General features: G+C 36.5%; 1 long non-coding RNA gene across 3 annotated transcripts; it reads left to right on the top strand.

Annotated features, from left to right (window-relative positions):
- The first annotated feature begins 36 nt into the window (after window positions 1–36).
- On the top strand, window positions 37–4,777 carry LOC113353619. 3 transcript variants are annotated; one of them, XR_003361422.1, is made up of 4 exons: window positions 37–1,659; window positions 1,994–2,483; window positions 2,562–2,752; window positions 3,369–4,777. It is a non-coding gene; the product is annotated as an uncharacterized LOC113353619 (long non-coding RNA). The 3 variants fall into 3 exon arrangements; XR_003361421.1 differs by having other exon boundaries at window positions 37–289; window positions 546–2,483; XR_003361420.1 differs by having other exon boundaries at window positions 37–2,483.
- Window positions 4,778–18,563: the final 13,786 nt, after the last annotated feature.

The following is an 18,563-nucleotide window of genomic DNA, read 5'->3' on the forward strand; positions in this document are numbered from 1 at the left end:
AAAAAAAAAAAAAAAAATTTCCACAATTTTCGAATTTCTATCGATTATCCCGTGAACAACGAAAAGGGAAAAAAATCTTATTTCTCCGGAAACCTAATAACCTAACGGCAGAAGAAATATCTTTCTCTATTTCTTCCTTCTTCCACATCTTAAATTCTTTGCTTAGGGTTTGTATCTCAATTTTGTATTTGTTTATATTTTTTCGTACAGGGTAAGGTGTCATTTGTATCATCGGATGGTATTCATCAGTTAGACATCTTCATCTTAATGAACGAACGAGTTTGCTATTGTAAACCCTAACCCTTTTCTTTCCGTCTCTTTGTCTGCCTGAACGATTTTTTGCTATTGCAAACCCTAACCCCTTATCTGTCATCGGGCATGTATGATTTTGTTGGTTTGCATGTATGATTTTGTTGGTTTGCAGGTGATAATACATCGATATCTCTTTGTTTGCCTGAACGATTTTTTGTTATTGCAAACCCTAACCCCTTCTCTGTCATCGGACATGTATGATTTTAATTTACTTTTGTTTTGTTGGTTTGCAGGTGATAATACATGGATGTTGGTTTACAGGTGATAATACATGGATACAAGGAGAGATTCATGAGCGGTGTCGTGGTGAACACCAAGTGATTGACGTGGGCATATGAAGCATTTGGAATTGAAAAGGAAGTTTATCAAACAGTTGCCAGAACTTTGGTTCTCATTAATACCTATATATGGCTTAACTTTATTTCTTATTTATTATTCTTGCAAATTCCGTGTGCCATTTTTTCTAACTTTTGTGCAGGTGATTCTATGGTAATCCAAATGGCTAAACCTATTCTCTTCTGCGTGAAACAAAACTGGGTTTGCGTTTCTTTCGTTTTTTGATATCAAATCTGCATGGCCAGTTTTCCAGTGAATTTTTCAACTCGACTGGAAAAAGAGAATGAATGTGAACATTATGAGAAATCATCTTATATTGCTAAAAGTAAAAGATATTGAAACATATTGTCGGTCTGAATGCTAATATATTACGACTGTATGCTAACTGTATTTACCACCTAACAGATTAGGGTTTGATTGTATTGGTGGTAACATTAACATAGCTGATATCACCAACATGGTAAGAAGGAAAGTTAGTGATACAATTCAATACTTGGGTTATTATGATTTTATCCTGCAATAATAACCTTCAGTCATGCTTCATTAGAAACCTAGGTTCAATTCAAAATATAGACGTGAGTGGGAATCGACTGTTTGCTTTTGATTCATTCCGATGATGTGATACATAAAAAATAATTGTTTCGTATTTTGTTACTTTGCCAATGGAATTAAAGTACCAAACAGTACTTATGTATGGAATGTGAAGTCAGTAAGAGCCTAACATCCTTCCATGCATCGGTTTTCACTCCAACAGATAACTATTGATTTAATTAGTCCAGAGGGAATTTACTCTTAGCAAACCTGTGATTGATAAGCATGAGCTTTCTATTCTTAGCTTACCACTTTGTGCATTTCGTTTATGTGAATAAGCAGAAGATTCTCCAGTATGGTCATCAAATGACATTAACTTTGTCATCACGACGGCGCGGGCGAAGCCGCGCGACACCAAATCAAAAATGCATCGGAACCTAATTTTGGGTTTAATTCTTTTCACATTAATAATTGACTCAGGTAATTGTTTATCGTTATTTTACTTGATTTTGAATCCGATGAAAATTGGATATTTGGGTGAATTTTTTTGAAATTCTGACCATGATGGTATCTCTTCAAATGGGTACTCAGTTTGAAGAGAAATTACTTTGTGGTACTCAGTTTCTGTATCTTGGTTATGTTGTTGCATTCATGCTTTACTGATTGATTTTAATTTGACTATTTAGCTACTGATGTGTTGTTATGGAGGAACAACTGAACAAGATATCGGCAAGTGCCATATCTGGGCTACATTCATATTGGTGCTCTTTGAATGGCTTGAATTTAACTTTGTTACTTATCTTCCTTGTTTTAGCTCTTGGCATGCTTGCTCAATTTGTATGGTCATCTGCTTCAGGGTTGCTAAACAGGTAAGTTGGGAGATTATGCTTTCACCACCACCCCTCCCAATTGGATAACGAATGTTATCATTGTCTTAATTTCGCAAATCTTACTGCCTTATGGGATACATGGAAGTAATGGCTATCTGTCTACCACTAATGCTGCAATGGTCTACTTAATCCTTAACGTGAATAGTGTAACCGAATATGAGGTAGAAACCTGTGACTAATGCACCCCTATCGTTATTGATTTTTTGGCGTTACAAGTAGTAATTTGTGGCGAATTTACCAAATGTAACATATTGGGATGTTTTTGTTATTACAATGTTAAGCGGTTTTAGGCGTCTAACCATCTTTATTCTATTGCAGGGCATTTTAGCCACTTTAGGCTTACCATTTTTCAGGTGTTGTTGGGTTGGTATGGATACCATTTGCCATGGTTAACGTCATCTATTATTTTTTAAGGTAACAACATCAGCTTAAACTCATTTTAGGAATTTGTAGCATCTGAATTAATAATGCATTAAAACCGATTAATTGTAGATTCGAGGGGAAGGCTGATGTGGAGTTCAGGTTGGTATTATAGCAGCAGTTGGTTGCAGTGCGGCAATTGCTTCATTACTTCGGGCTGTGCTGTAGTTTATGGCTTCGTTGGGGTCGGGTTAGATACAGCATACAAACACAAATGGTTTTATACAGAAGCACAAGATATTGATCTCATTGATTTTGAAACTGTGAGTTTTTCTGAGTATCGATTGTTTTTATATTTTATTTTTTCAGCTATACATATATCAGTAAGGATATGCTAACTTTTTTCTTAGAAAGTCGCATAATTATTGCAGTCGAATTGAAAGAGATAATAGGGAGCTGCTTATGGTGCTTTGTTCAGCATATGTGTGTATTTGATGGGTCCTACCGTGCTTTAGTGTGTGCGCATACGGTGTATCTTATGCATAGCAATCTCCTGCTTGCTTTACTTTATTTTGGTTGGATATAAGTTTGAGTCCATGTATTACAATCCATGGTTAGACATCTCTTGATAGATTGTGGAGTTGCTCCACGTAGGGTAAACTATTTAGGACCAACTTTACACTTCTGTGCATATTCTACTTCTCCACAAGTTTTATGAAATGTGTCATTGTTTGTTTTTTTGTTATGGTGATAACTTGCTGGGTGTACAATGCACATGATTCTTAGTATTTATTACCAGTGTTCTCAATCCATGAAATGTTGATATAAGTAACCAGGTCTGCTTCAATAAGTCATAGAAGGACTTCACCTGACCTTATGTTAACAGTCTATTTTCTGATTCCTTCTATGATTATTGCACCAAATTAAAAATTGGGACAGGGCGAAGCGTAGCCGAGCCACACCAAATCGAGACGGGGCGAGGCGAATCCGAGCTTTATCGAATCAAATCGGGACTGGGCGAAGTGAAACCGATCTTTACCGAGCTTTACCAAATCGGGACGAGGCGAAGCCGAAGCAGAGCTTTACCAAATAAAGTTGTAGATTGAAGTTTGCGAAGCTGCCCAGGCGTAGCACGGGCACAAAATCTAGTTTTTTCTAAGTACTGGCAATACAAATTTTTCTATCGGTGCCCTACTATATATATATTAGAAAGACACCTAGAAACATTTGCTGAATTTTCTGAATGATTTTCTATTGTTCGACCAAGTTCTCTCAGAAGCTCCTAACTTAATTGAGTCATCACCCCTTCATTTTCATAATCTGCGATGTTTGAGGCTGGATATGTGTTTTACAAGAAGCTGTTTGCACACATTAACATACTTATTGAAGATCTCTCGTAATGTAGAATCTATATTGTTAGGAAAAGTGCGGTTTGTTATGCTAGGTCCGTATCCATACAAAGGTGGATTTCCTAACCGGGTTTGGAGATACTAGTAAAGGGTTTAGTTCCGATTAGGAGACTAATACTTGGTGTCCAAGTTTGTGTTCTCCATATATATATATATATATGACTATAATTGTAGGTCTTTAGTAATCCAACCTAGAAGAGTGGTAAATCCTTGTGCCTAGTTTTTGGTCTTTTTGGTAGGGAGGATCGTGCGCTACCGTGAAGGTCAATATCGGTGATAGAAAAACTTGTGGACAGAGGATTTTGGTGTTCTAGTGTTTAGGGTTTGGGGCTTTGCCCTAAACCTAGTTTCTCCTCTGTTACTTACAGCTATGAAAACGGTGTAGAAGAGAAGACATGAGGCTGGTTTGAGGAATGGTTAGAGATTGGTTTCTATGGTTTCTTCGTTGGTGTTCTCGGGTATGTCTTATTAACTCTTTGGGTCTTGTTTTGGGTTGCGTAAAGAGCATGTAATGGTCTTTGATATAATGGAAGTTTTCTGGTGGTGTTGGCCGTGGATGTAGCCTGTAAAGGTGAACCACGTATATCTTGTGTTGTGGTTGTGTGCTTGTTTATCTTCTGTCTCTCTCTTATTATTTCTCCCATGTTTGGTCGAAATCACCAATTGCTCTTTGTGATCCTGTAATTCCGCTGCGCTCGGGGTGCAAATTTCCAACAATTGGTATCATAGCCAAGTATGGGCTGGTGTGATTGAACCTGAAATTGAACGATGGTTTATTGTTCGGGTGGAGAAATATTTTTGAAGATAATGTTACAACCGGTGCTGACACAAAGATGGATTTGTGATGTGATTTACAAATCGGAGGTTCAACTTGGTAGAAGTGTATGTTCTTCGTTTTGTTTTATGATGTAGTATGGGATGCAGAATAAGGCTAGATGAGGTGGAATACATATATACTTCTTGAAGAGTGTTAGTAATCATACACTATAAAGAATGGGTTACAAAGTTTGAAGAAAGGATGGGGCTGTAAAGTCTCATGTAGAAGCAAGTCCACCAAAGCTTCGAAGTTATGCACGAGATGTTATAGATTTATGCTCATAGGTGTATGTTAAAGTATTTTTTTGATGGCTTGCACGTAATATCAAGAATGTGCCCGATCTCGAAAGCATGTACCACGATAATATGGGAATTCACGTGGTATATATTCTAAGCGAGTAAGTTGGATGTGATGGTGCTAAAAAGTATGTTGGATTGGTGATGACTTTGAGAATCGCTTAAAGGATTAAGACTGTTAATCACGGTGGAGGTGTCTGATGGTTTATTTCAGATACACGGTAATCTTGACATGTGCTGGAGTGTGATATTGAATTTAATTCTTCCTTTGTGGATAAGAGTTCAATATGTAGTTAGCTTACAGGTTAGGTGGAGCTAATAGTGATTCTTCTGGATGGTTCTCTTAGTGATCAATGGTGGAGTCTGTGCAAGGATTCGTTGATAGTGATTGAATATTTTCATGGTGTTTGTGAAGCGTGGCCAGTTTCACAAGTGTTCTTCATAACAAAGATGGTTTGAAGACTTTTATCAACGTCATGGTTTTTTGATCGAAGAGATGGTTCTTTGAAGATGGAAGTTCGGGTGTGAGCTTCAAAAGTAACTCTACGGGTATATAGAGATGGTCAGTCACTCTGGTGGAAGATGGAGGTGATTTCCTATGATCGTCTCATGCTTGAAAGTATGATCCGAGGTGGAGATTGTTAGGAAATAAGGGGATTTCCTGTTTTGGGACTTTTCCACATTGGGTGGGTTTCCTAATCTAGGTGGAATAGAATTTAGGAAAGAGTATAGTTTCCTAGTTGGAGATTAATACTTGGTGACCAAGTTTGTGTTCTCTATATATATATGACTAGAATTGTAGGTTTCTATATATCCAACCTAGAAGAGTGGCAAATCCTTGTGCTTAGGATTTTGTTCTCTTTGGTAGGGAGGGTCGTGTGCTACCGTGAAGGTCAATATCGGTGCGAGAGAAAAACTTGTAGAGAGAGGATTTTGATATTCTAGTGTTTAGGGTTTGGGGATTTTCCCTAAACCTAGTTTCTAGTGTTTCCATGTTTCTCCTTTGTTACTAGCAACTGTGAAGACGGTGTAGAAGAGAAGACATGAGGCTGGTTCGAGAAATGGTTAGTGAATTGATTTCTATGGTTTCTTCGATGGTGTTCTCGGGTATGTCTTGTTAACTCTTTGTGTCTTGTCTTGGGTTACAGAAAGAGCATGTAATGGTCTATGATTTAATGGAAATTTTTCTGGTGGTGTTGGTCGTGGATGTAGCCTGTAAAGGTGAACCATGTATATCTTGTGTTGTGGTTGTGTGTGCTTCTTTATCTTCTGTCTCTCTTCTTATTTCTCCATGTTTGGTTCAAATCACCAATTTCCCTTTTTGATCCTATGTTCCGCTGCGCTCGGGATGCCAATTTTCCCAACATATATTTATTACATCAAAGGAGGTAACAGCCGAACTCTTTGTGTTTGATTTTCTACGCATCAACTAGTTCACTCATATGTTTTACTTTTATTTTCTGTAATTGCTGGCTTTGATGCAGTCGGATGTAGGAGAAGATGGTGAAGTGGGTTTACTTCCATGCAGATTGTCTCATCCCAAGTATATTGAGATCGGAGGGCTCAAAGGATGTGATAATGAACTCAAGTTTCTATAACTCGTACTAAAAGAGGCCGTAGTTCTGGAAGAAATGGATTTAAGTTTTGATGATCCTGAAGGATCACCAGATGCAACTGAATTAGGACGGATTGAAGCTAATTAGGAAGAAGTTCGTAGGAGAGCTAAAAGCACTTCCAAAAGTTTCTTCAACGATTTTATTTTATATGAAGTAGTTAATTGAGGATACTCTTTTTTTTTTGTTAGTAAGCTCTGATCAGACGTCACAAACTCTGAAATTAATAGTTCTTAATTTTCTCTTTAAAATAACAAATAATATATTAATGACAAACAGGTTCAACACTCGGACAAACTAGAGTTGTTATACAATCCGAGCACCGAAGTCAGTTCAAGGCATGTTAGCAGTTGCTTAACCATGTCAGCCGGCTCCCAAGCCTTTTTTTTCTGTTATTATATTTATTATCATTTTTTTTATTTTTTTTCTCTTTTACCCATTGGTTTCCCACTAATTCGAGTACATTAGTCATAAGCCCCCAATTAGGAGTTTTGGTATGAATCCATTGACATGCTTAATTAGCTGTTGAAATACATACATAGCAAAGAGTACATATAAACCAAAAACAAAACAATATTACATTGTTGGTGAACGGATATCACAGACTTCACTAGTGAACTTTTATTTTGAAGGTAATTAGTTTTACACGGTATAGTTTAAGTAGGTGAGACTTGAGAGGAAATATTGGATGTAGTTACTTACTTCGTCGAATCGACAAAATTATAATCACAAAGACAAACAGTATACTTCTAATGTGTCAATGTTGTATGTAATTTACGACAAAATACATTGTTACAGAAGTACCTGTTAGGAGTTGTGTAACATTGATATACTAAAAATAATGTTGAATAAAAATTATTGAGAATGCCTATTAATTCTGTATCGAGAATGTGTTTGTTTTTGCAAATTTATTTGTATCTGTTCACCTCTAGAATGCCTATTTTGTATTGAGATTGTGTTTGTTTTTGCATCTTTTAAGTCAGTGGTGTCGAGAGTACAGTCCCCGGACCTTTAAATGGTATGCAGGTGTCAACTGAGAGTATATTAGGAAAATTATGTTTTTCTGAAAACATAAAATTTATGCTTTAAGATATCATGTTTTTACTTTTGTTTAAAGTTTCAGTCTCAAGTTAATTATTTATTACGGTTTTTTTAGAGTTTCAGTCTCAAGTTATTTACTACGGAATTATTTGTTTTTAAATTATCATGTTCTCCAAGTTAGTTTAATTAGTCAAAGACTAAAATTCTATTATTTCTCTATAAAACCCTACTGTAGTTTCATATTTCTCTACGGATCTAAAAGTCTACTGCTCTCTGTTTCTTCATTACTGGTTTTGATGTCCTTATCACAGGAAACTCGGGTCGTTTTCTTTCACATGGGGGTCTTCTTCTTTTATATATATATAATACTAATAAGGATGATCACAACAACACTTATCAGAAATCTTGTTCCCCTGCTGGCATAGTGATCCATCCTTATTAGTACCATATATGGAGAAGAACCCCATGTGGCATCGCAAAGTTCTAAATAGAACAACCCGACTATACGAAGGGAATTGAGTACGTTGAAAGTGCACAAACTGCTTAAGAGAATCGTTACCCTACATGTTCTGAAATTGTCAAAGATATGAGAAGAGATCTAGACTTGCATGGCAGTTAAGTGATTTGTTACCGGAAGCATACCGGTCGGCCCTTGTTTCCTTCTTGTGATCCGTCCAGCTTCCAAGACATTTGGACACATACGACCGAGAATCACAAGAAAGAAACGGAGAAAGGCGTAAGGGACTCACCTTCCGTGTTTACGTGAATTGACGCCTCCAACTCTTGCAAAAGCATGCACATCACAGAAGGGGTAGAAAGTAGGATGGTGAGGTAATAACATGTGAAAACTACTACCACACCCAATTCTCAGATTTTTTACACTGTCAAACCCACTGTCGAAAAAGTTCATAGGCGCACCCATTTCTTCATGAAAAATTATCAGCAAACCCATATTTTGGAAAATTATTTTCTTCGTGAAAAGTTATTCTTCTTCTCTTTGAATGTTCTTCATCTACTAGTGATTCTGTGATATGAGTGTCCGAATTAAGTGAATAGATTTTAGTGATTCTATAGGAACAATGAATGAGATGATCTAAATCATCAATTGGTTTTAAAAGGACGAATCCTTTTCTTAACTCTTCTCTTTACTTTGAGCTTTCAGATCAGGTGGTTTTTTAACGAAAATTTTGGCAAATTTTTCATAAAAACATTGATTGTCCTTCGATAAGAGTCTGATTTCATTCTTAAAACTTTGATTCAAAGAAAGGTTTGGTTAATAAATTTACTGTTTACAGATTATTCTTCACAAACCCATTTAATCAAAAAATTCTTCAGTAGATTAGGGAATTCCTCATTGAAGTTATATAAATTGCTAGCGATGGGAACATTAGATCTGATGTTTTGTATTACTCATTGAATTAATTGTCTATTTGCAGCGAAGAATAAACACTTTCTAAGCTCGAGTTGTTTGTGGCGAAGAAGAAGTCAGCCGGTTTCATTGAAGCAATTTCACCGAGAAAGGAATAGTTTACTGAAGTTGATCACCAATGACCATTGCTATGCTCAGGAAAAGAATCTAGTCTGCAAAATTTTATTTACTATCGGTGGTGCATTTGCTTAGATCTTTACCGAGCGGGTGCGGGATTTGGCTACCAAACCACCATCCCTTTTCAACAAAGCCTTTGATAATTTCTTTCAGAAGCATATGGTTAGTCATCCCTTCTGGTTTTCTTATTACCAGATTTTGTAGGTAGTTTTTGGCTAACCTCACCGTTAACTACTTCTACTTAGTTCCTAACTGGGTGCTTATGTGATTCTTCTCAATAGGTTTCTTCCCCATATTCTCAGTTATGGAAACCTTCTCTTGATTTGGGAGGACCAACTGCTCCAATTTCTAGATACCACAATGACTTCGAGGAGGTCTCTTCACTTGGTAAGGAATGGTGTTCTTGGCTTTCATTTCGGTTTTTATCATCTTTTTTATTATTCGATCTTGCACCTCAACCAATTCGATAGGCTGAAACTAATCTGGTGATTTATTTTTTTAATCAGTAACATGACTTGAATATTTAGGTTTCCAAACCTTAGAATTTTATGTAGAAAACGCCTGGCCTATGGATCCACCACTAATTTTATGTAGAAAACGACTTACATCGAAGCGCAAGATTTGCATCTAGTGAAGTCACCACCATGGACGATCTCATTTTTTGTTCCTATCATAACAGATTCAAATCCGAGTACAAGCAGTTGCCGTTCACATTTCTTTAGGCTGGGATTCATTGGCGGCAGCAAGGCTAGTTGTTCAGGTAAACTCACAGCCGTGAATGGAGTTGGGGTAAGAAATACTAGATGAGTCATGAAGAAGATTTAATTGCAGGCGGTGGTGATTCTCGAATTCTTATAGCAAACCAGTGGAATTTTTGGTGTTTCTAGAAGCAAGAAAAATTGGGTTTTGATGTGGTTTGATTGGGTGAGTTTAATATGTTTCTTAATATATGTTCTTCAAACATGTTTGGTGAGTTTTAAATGTGTTTGGTTCTATACTGAAACTTGGTTCATCTTATTTTGTTGTTGTTTAATATGGTAATTCATTTGACCGACTTGTTATATCTTATTCTGCATCAGTTGGGAAGGTCCATTCGTATTTTCTTAAAAGCTGTGTGTGGAAGCACTAATATTATGCATGGATTACAATTGTGCAATGTATTATGCATCTACAAAATGGATGCATAACCTATTATGCATCTACAAAATTTGTTGCATAACTTGTTATGCAGTCCAGAAAACGGTTGCATAACACGTTATGCAGCAAAATTTTTGTCACTATTAAAGCCAACAAAAACAAAGACTGCATAACTTATCATGCACCTACAATAATATCTGCATAACATGTTATGCAGTTGCGAAAACAAATGCATAACCTGTTATGCATCTGAAAGTACGGCTGCATAATGCATTATGCATCGAGAAAATTGTTGCACAATCTTTTATGCATCGAGAAAATAGATGCATAATGCATTATGCATCTATTTTTTTATGTAAGCACTAATACAATGGCTACATAACTTGTTATAGATGCATAACTTTGTTATGCAGATGCATAATTTGTTATGCGGTCGAGAAAATGGTTGCATAATTCGTTATGCGTCTGCTGAATGTGTTATGCATCTTTTTTGGTGGCTGCATAATGGTTATATATCAAGTTTTCGAAAATTTTGTCTAAAATGATGATCACCTCCGATTTTTTCGTGAAAAACAAAAATTTGATATTGTTGTTTGTACTCGTTGTGTAGCTCTCTTAAAAATATTTCCAACGATATAAAATTTGTAAAATTCCAAGGCACAGATTTTTAGATATGTTATATCCAACTTGCGTTGCCAATTATACCCCTGAAAAATTAGGCTGCACAACGACTTATGCCTGAAAAATAGTATGCATAACGAATTATGTATTGATTCTTAATAATTTCGAATAATTTTTGGGTGTCACGGTATCTAAAGTTAATTGTGGGCCTGACAATAAAAATATTATTTTTTTTTAGGCCTACACCTAATTTTCCCTAATAACATTCTAGTGTTGTTTCTATTCGATATTTGTGTATGTATTTTTTGAGCCCCTTCTGATAGGATGGGATGAAGATAATTAAGAAGCTAAAAGCACTTCCAAGAGTTTGTTCAAGTTTAGCAACGAAACTACATTGAAATTTTGAACTAGTACACTCGTGTGTTTTGATATAAGAACTTTTTATGTCTTTTGAATTTTTACAATATAATTTTGACAGAAATTAGGTAACAATATATCTTCCTTAGAACTGTTAACTCGAATGCCTGTCTCGCGACATATACGACCTCAGTGCTCGCAATTAAAACCGGTTCGTGGGGTACCCTTGCTGAAAGTGTACTCCTTAATTGGTGTGCAATGGAGGAAAAAATATGATGTGAAGAATATCTACTGCGACTTTACGAGATCAATGAGAGGCGGAAAAAGTCCAAAACCGAGGAGGAGTTGGATAGATTAAGTGGAGCGACATTCAGATTACCCACTTTAGAATCCGATCGAAGAACCAAATCAACTCTAAGAAACACTATATTTCCTTGTAAATCAGACTCTTAAAATACCTAAGCTTCTCGGTGTTCCCATTCGTTGTTCATCATGTTAAATATATTTTTTCTTGTTTTTCAACGAAATAAGGGATTCTAATGTACGCAGCATGGGTCTTTATCTTCAGATTTTGTATAAAAACTTGTGAAATCAAAGTACGAGTTTGTCGAGCTGGGAGCCTGGGGGAGAAATTACAGTTTGCACTTGCGCATTATTTTCTATAATTTGGCGCGGAGGTTCGAACTGGAAATACGTTTTTTTTTCTGGACAACCATATTTGAGAAATTCTGCACACTGAAGAGGATTGTATTAGCAGTGGCTTCATGTTGGGGTCGGTACGTCACTACTAGTACCGGGAGGCAGAGCCTAATATTTCGGCAATGATAAAGGCATATATACCTGATTGGATGGGTGAAGCTAGTTAAAAAGATAAAATCACTCCAAGAGTTACATGTGTAAAAATGAAATGACATAAGATTTAAACTTGTAGACTTGTGTGTTTTGATGTTAAAGAACTTTTTTTGTCTATTGACTTTTCACAATGTAATCGGAGACCAAGGGCAGTCTTCGAGCTATAAGTTTTATTTTATACATAAAGGATCTTTGAACAAACATGATAATCACATCATAAGCATAGTTGTGTTAGAAAGGGTACCTAAGGATGCCATTGATTGAATCCAAGATGTCCTCCAAAAACACCCCTAGAACAGAATAGTTTGTAGGAACTCTTAGTTTCTCTTTCTTGACCCTTTTGTGTAATGAAATAATAAAATTCTTGAACTCAATTCTGATGGTTATTGAATTCCTTTTATAGGTAGAAGGAGGACCAAGGTTCATAGGATTAGAAATAACATTCAATCTCGTCCGTCCATCAAGGAAGAGGGAATATGAAAGGATCCAAAAATTATAATCATCATATTTAGCATAATTCATAATTAACCAAATTATTAAATGGACCAAAAGGATATATATGTGTATAAATATTCTTACATTCTCCCACTGGTCCATGTGATAATCTATTTAACGGTTAATCGTAGAAAAAATAAGCGCGCATAATTGCTAAACAAATTTAATGGTTAAACGTAATACCTCAACCAAGCAAATCACGTATGCGAGTCATGACGGCAGCACATTTTCCTGTTATCAACATGTTCCCTTCCATGTACCACAACACAAGCAACTTACTTAATCAGGCCTTAAATAGGGATATCATAATGGTCCACTAATGTCTTCAAAAAAAAACAATTTCTGTAACATTCATCCAATAACATAAAAGTAAACTAAAGTGGATACAAAAATAAGTTCAGAATAATAACAATAATAAGATCTCAATAAGTGTTCAAACATAAGCAAAAGTCTAAGTGAAACTAGTTATTTGTTACTCCCTCAAGACTCATGTTTCCAACATGTTTCAGAAAGGTCTTGGGAGGTAAGCCTTCGTAAATGCATCTGCAATCATAAGTTTTGTGCCTATGTGTTCAATGAATAAATTTTTCATCTGAACAACTTGTTTCACGCATAGGTACTTGATGTGATTTGTAGATAGTGGTAAAAGTGGTTCCGTTCTCAGACTTGTGAAGGATATTAATTAGACTTACATTCTAATACTAAAATAGAAAACTCACTAAAAATTATAGCAAACTCAATCAAAGATGATATCAATACCAAAAGAAACACTGAGGCTAAGATTCCACTATTTTCCAAATTCAAGGTGATTAAATCAATACTTATATTTGTGCAATTTTCTTGTTTAATTTGATTCTAAAATATTGCAACAAGTAGATTTTCAAAAGTAATAATTGTAAATACCAAGTATGAAGCATCAAAAGTCTTAAAACTAAGCATACTCCATCAAAATAGATCACAATCACTCAAATAAAAATCATATTCAATAATAGTTCAAGGCAAATAATCATATAATTATTGCAAATAAAAAGATAAAGTATACCACTTTTTGTTGGAAAAATAGCTTCCTTTATCGCCTCAGCAATGGGGTTTAGCTCCTCATATTAATCATGATCTAAAAATATGTGTTTGTTGCTCAAAAGATGATTAAAAGAGTGAAAAGTAGTAACACAGACTGTTTGCAACAGTGTATTGGTGTTGCAAAACAGCTGTTACAATGGACATCAATATCCGGAGTTCCAATTAAAAGAGTGAAAAGTACCCTGATGCGAAATTCCAATTGTTGAGTTTGCAATCAAGCATACTAAAATTCATATGAAGTGACAGAGCTCTACTTAGATAGTCGCACTATGGACATCAATATTCGGAGTCAAAACTAATCACATGGATAGATCAAGAAGATGGATATAGAAAAACATAGATGGTTTTGATGTTTACTAGGTGAACGGTGTTTCTCATATCTATCTGAAGGCCTCCGCCAAAATGAACCTATCCTAATGGACTGAGATACTAGTGTGACTAATATCAACACACTGGCATATACAAGGGAACCAGTGATTGATAATCCTAACTCTAGGTCAACACAACTGGCATATACAAGGGTTCCAGTGGTTGACTTTATTGAATTTATTCCAGTTGGTCTGATGGTCTTGTCTCTTTTTTTTTTTTTTTTTTGTATCTCAATCACTCTAACTCATCCTAGCATTGGAACAACTTGAATCGTGAGCCCCACCTAATCACTTAGAGAAACATAGTTTAAAACCAAAACAAAATAAAAACAGAAGTGAAAAGGACTCAACGAGATATGGTGAAACTATCATGTTATTTCTAACACCTGAGCTCTGTTCTTTTATGAATAGACTCTTTAGATGTTGCCATCTAGTCAGATTGGTTCCTCATCTCCTACAACCAAAATGCTTCCATCCACTTAGATTGGTTAGTGCCATCCTTAATAGGGATAAATTTCTAGGCTATGGAGTTTATTTATTGCAACGAAAAGGTGACAAAAAGTTCTACCCCACCCCCAATCTTAAATCTAACATTGTCCTTAATGTTTCTAATCAAAGAACAATACCAAAAATATAAGTAACATGAGAAAATAGTAAAGAGAGAAGTCGGAAACATAGTACCTGGGTGAAGTGTAACCAAAAACCTACAAAAATATTATATAACATACAAAATCGCCTCGATGGTCAATCAAGGTAAACAGGTTCCTCCAGAGGGACCTCCTCAACATCACCTGTAAGAAAAGGATCTAAAAAGGTCTTCAATCGCTGACCGTTAACCTTCGAAGAACTGCTACCATCTGGTGTCTCCATCTCAACATCTCCATGAGGAAAAAAAGTACGGACCACAAAAGGACCGGTCCACCGAGAGTGCAACTTCCCGGGGAATAGATGCAAACGAGTGTCATACAGAAGAACTTTTTGACCTGGAGAAAATGACTTTCGTAAAATATTCCTATCATGCACAAGTTTCATTTTGTTCTTATACTCCTTAGCATTATCGTATGCATCTCTACGAATCTCGTCCAACTCATTGAGCTGGAGCTTTCTTTGAGATCCTGCCTTGTCAAGTGAAAAGTTTAAGTTCTTAATATCCCAATAGGCTCGATGCTCTAACTCAACAGGCAGGTGACATTCCTTGCCAAACACTAAACGATAAGGTGACATTCCAATGGGTATCTTAAACGCAGTACGGTAAGCCCATAAGGCATCAGTAAGCCTCGACGACCAGTCTTTCCTATTTGGATTAACTGTTTTCTCTAGAATACGTTTAATTTCTCTATTGGAAACCTCTACCTGACCATTAGTCTGAGGGTGATATGGGGTTGCTACTTTATGGGTAATAACGTATTGTTTCATTAAAAGAGAAAACGGTCTATTACAAAAGTGTGAACCTCCATAACTAATTATAGCTCGCGGTGTACCAAAACGTGTAAGTATATATCTTTCAAAAACTGGACTACGACCCTGTGGTCATTCGTTCTACACGGAACCGCCTCAACCCACTTAGACACATAGTCTACAGAAACAAGTATGTAAAGATATCCAAACGAAATAGGAAATGGACCCATAAAATCAATGCCCCACACATCAAAGACCTCAATCAATAAAATAGGGTTCAAAAGCATCATATTTCTACGGGAAATGGTTCCTAACTTCTGGCAACAAGAAACACAATGACTATGGGAATCTTTAAATAACGAAGGTCAGTAAAATCCACACTGCAAAATCTTAACAGCAGTATTCTTAGCATTAAAATGACCCCCACATGCATGTTCATGACAAAAGGAGATAATAATAGACTAGTCACTCTCAGATACACATCTCCTAATAATCTGGTCCGGACAATACTTAAACAGATAAGGATCGTCCCAAAAGAAATGCTTAACCTCGGCTAAAAACCTAGAACGATCTTGCTTACCCCAATGTTGAGGGGTTCGACCAGTAACAAGATAATTCACTATATTTGCATACCAAGGTGATTGGGAAACAGAGAGCAATTGTTCATCAGGAAAGCTATCACTTATAGAAAGGGAATCACCAGGGGAACTAACAACTAGCCTAGACAAGTGATCCGCTACTACATTTTCTGCACCTTTTTTGTCTCTAATGTCTGGGGAAAATTCCTGTAACAATGGGATCCATCTAATCAATCTAGGTTTGGTATCCTTCTTAGATAAAAGGTATTTCAAAGCAGCATGATCTGTATAGATTATGATCTTAGAACCTAATAGGTAGGACCTAAATTTATCCAAGGCAAACACGATGGATAAAAGTTCCTTCTCGGTAGTTGTGTAGTTCATTTGGGCATCATTCAGAGTTTTGCTAGCATAATAAATCACATGAAGTAATTTGTTTTCTCGTTGTCCTAAAACGACGCCTATAGCATAATCTGAAGAATCACACATAATCTCAAAGGGTAGTTTCCAATTAGGAGCTTGGACTATCGGCGCAGTAGTGAGTAAAGTTTTAAGATTCTCAAAAGCCTCTAAAAAAGCATCATCAAGGACAAACTTAACATCTTTTGCAAGCAAATTGCAAAGAGGTCTAGAAATCAAGCTAAAATCCTTAGTGAATCGACGGTAAAAACCTGCATTCCCTAGGAATGACCTAATATCTTTTACGGTTTTTGGGACCTGTAAAGTCTTAATAAGGTCAACTTTGGCTTTGTATACCTCTATACCCTTTGAAGAGACGATGTGCCCTAATACAATTCCTGTTTTAACCATGAAATGGCATTTTTCCCAATTAAGCACTAAATTTTTTTCCTTACACCTAGTCAACACTAATGTCAAATGATGCAAGCACTCATCAAAAGATGAACCAAACACTGAAAAATCATCTATAAAGACCTCTAAGAACCGTTCTACCAAATCAGAAAATATGCTCATCATACAACACTGAAAAGTTACAGGGGCATTACATAGCCCGAAAGGCATGCGTCTATACGCAAAGGTACCAAAGGGACAGGTAAAAGTGGTTTTCTCTTGGTCTTCTGGGGCAATAACGATCTGATTATAACCGGAGTAGCCATCTAAGAAGCAATAGTGACTATGTCCAGCTAATCGCTCTAGCATTTGGTCGATAAAATGAAGGGGAAAGTGATCCTTCCTTGTGACCTTGTTCAATTTTTTATAGTCAATACACACACGCCATCCCGTGGTCACTCGGGTTGGGATTAATTCATTATTATCATTCTGGACTACCTGGATACCTGATTTCTTGGGGACAACCTGAACAGGGCTGACCCACTTACTGTCTGAAATTGGGTAAATAATACCCGCATCTAACAACTTAAGCACCTCTTTTCTAACTACCTATTTCATCTTAGGGTTCAGTCGACGTTGCATCTCCCTAGAAGGTTTGGAGTCTTCCACTAAATGAATCTGATGCTTACACACAGTAGGACTTATACCCTTAATGTCTGCTATAGTCCACCCTAAAGCTTCCTTATTGTCTTGGAGTACATTTACTAGCCTACTTTCCTGATCACTATCCAAATTGGAAGCTACAATTACAGGTAAAGTCTCAGATGGGCCTAAAAACACATACTTTAGAGTATCGGGTAGTGGTTTAAGGTCCAACTTTGGGGGATCTTCTAAAGAAGGAATTAGGGTGGTCTCAGAAACTGGTAACGGTTCGAACCTAGATTTCCATCTATCAGTGTCTAACACAGGGGTAGAATCTAATAGAGCATTCACATGTTCAATAGTGCTATCGTCGTCAAAATCTAAACCAAAATGGGATAGACAACTTTCTAATGGGTCTTCAGACAAGATGTTTGGTAATAACTCCTGAACTAAGGCTTCTATCATGTTCACCTCCTCAACACATGTGTCATCTAGCTCATGAGGTTGCTTACTAACATTAAAAATGTTCATCTCCATAGTCATATTGCCAAAAGATAAATTCATCACACCATTTCGACAGTTAATTATCGCATTAGACGTAGATAAAAATGGGCGACCTAAATTCACAGGTATCTGGTTCTCTGGATCAGGGACAGGTTGGGTATCTAGGACCACGAAATCCACTGGATAAATAAACTTGTCGACCTCAATAAGAACATCCTCGATAACACCTCGGGGGATTTTAACAGACCTATCAGCTAACTGCAGTGTCATCTGAGTAGGTTTCATTTCACCAAGTCCTAGATGTAAGTATGCATGGAATGGCAGTAAGTTCACACTGGCTCCTAAGTCAAGTAAAGCTTTTTCTACCCGGAAGCTACCTATTGTGCAAGCAATGGTAGGAGAACCTGGGTCTTTGTACTTTGTAGTTGTGGTGTTCTGAATGATTGAACTTACGTGACTAGATAAAAAGGCTTTCTTATGGACGTTAAGTTTTCGCTTTCGCGTACACATATCCTTAAGGAACTTGGAATGAGAAGGAATTTTCCTAATTGCATATAATAAGGGAAGGTTTATGGTAACTTGCTTAAAAAC

Source organism: Papaver somniferum, chromosome 2 (genome assembly GCF_003573695.1).
Source record: "Papaver somniferum cultivar HN1 chromosome 2, ASM357369v1, whole genome shotgun sequence".
Lineage (NCBI taxonomy): Eukaryota > Viridiplantae > Streptophyta > Magnoliopsida > Ranunculales > Papaveraceae > Papaver > Papaver somniferum.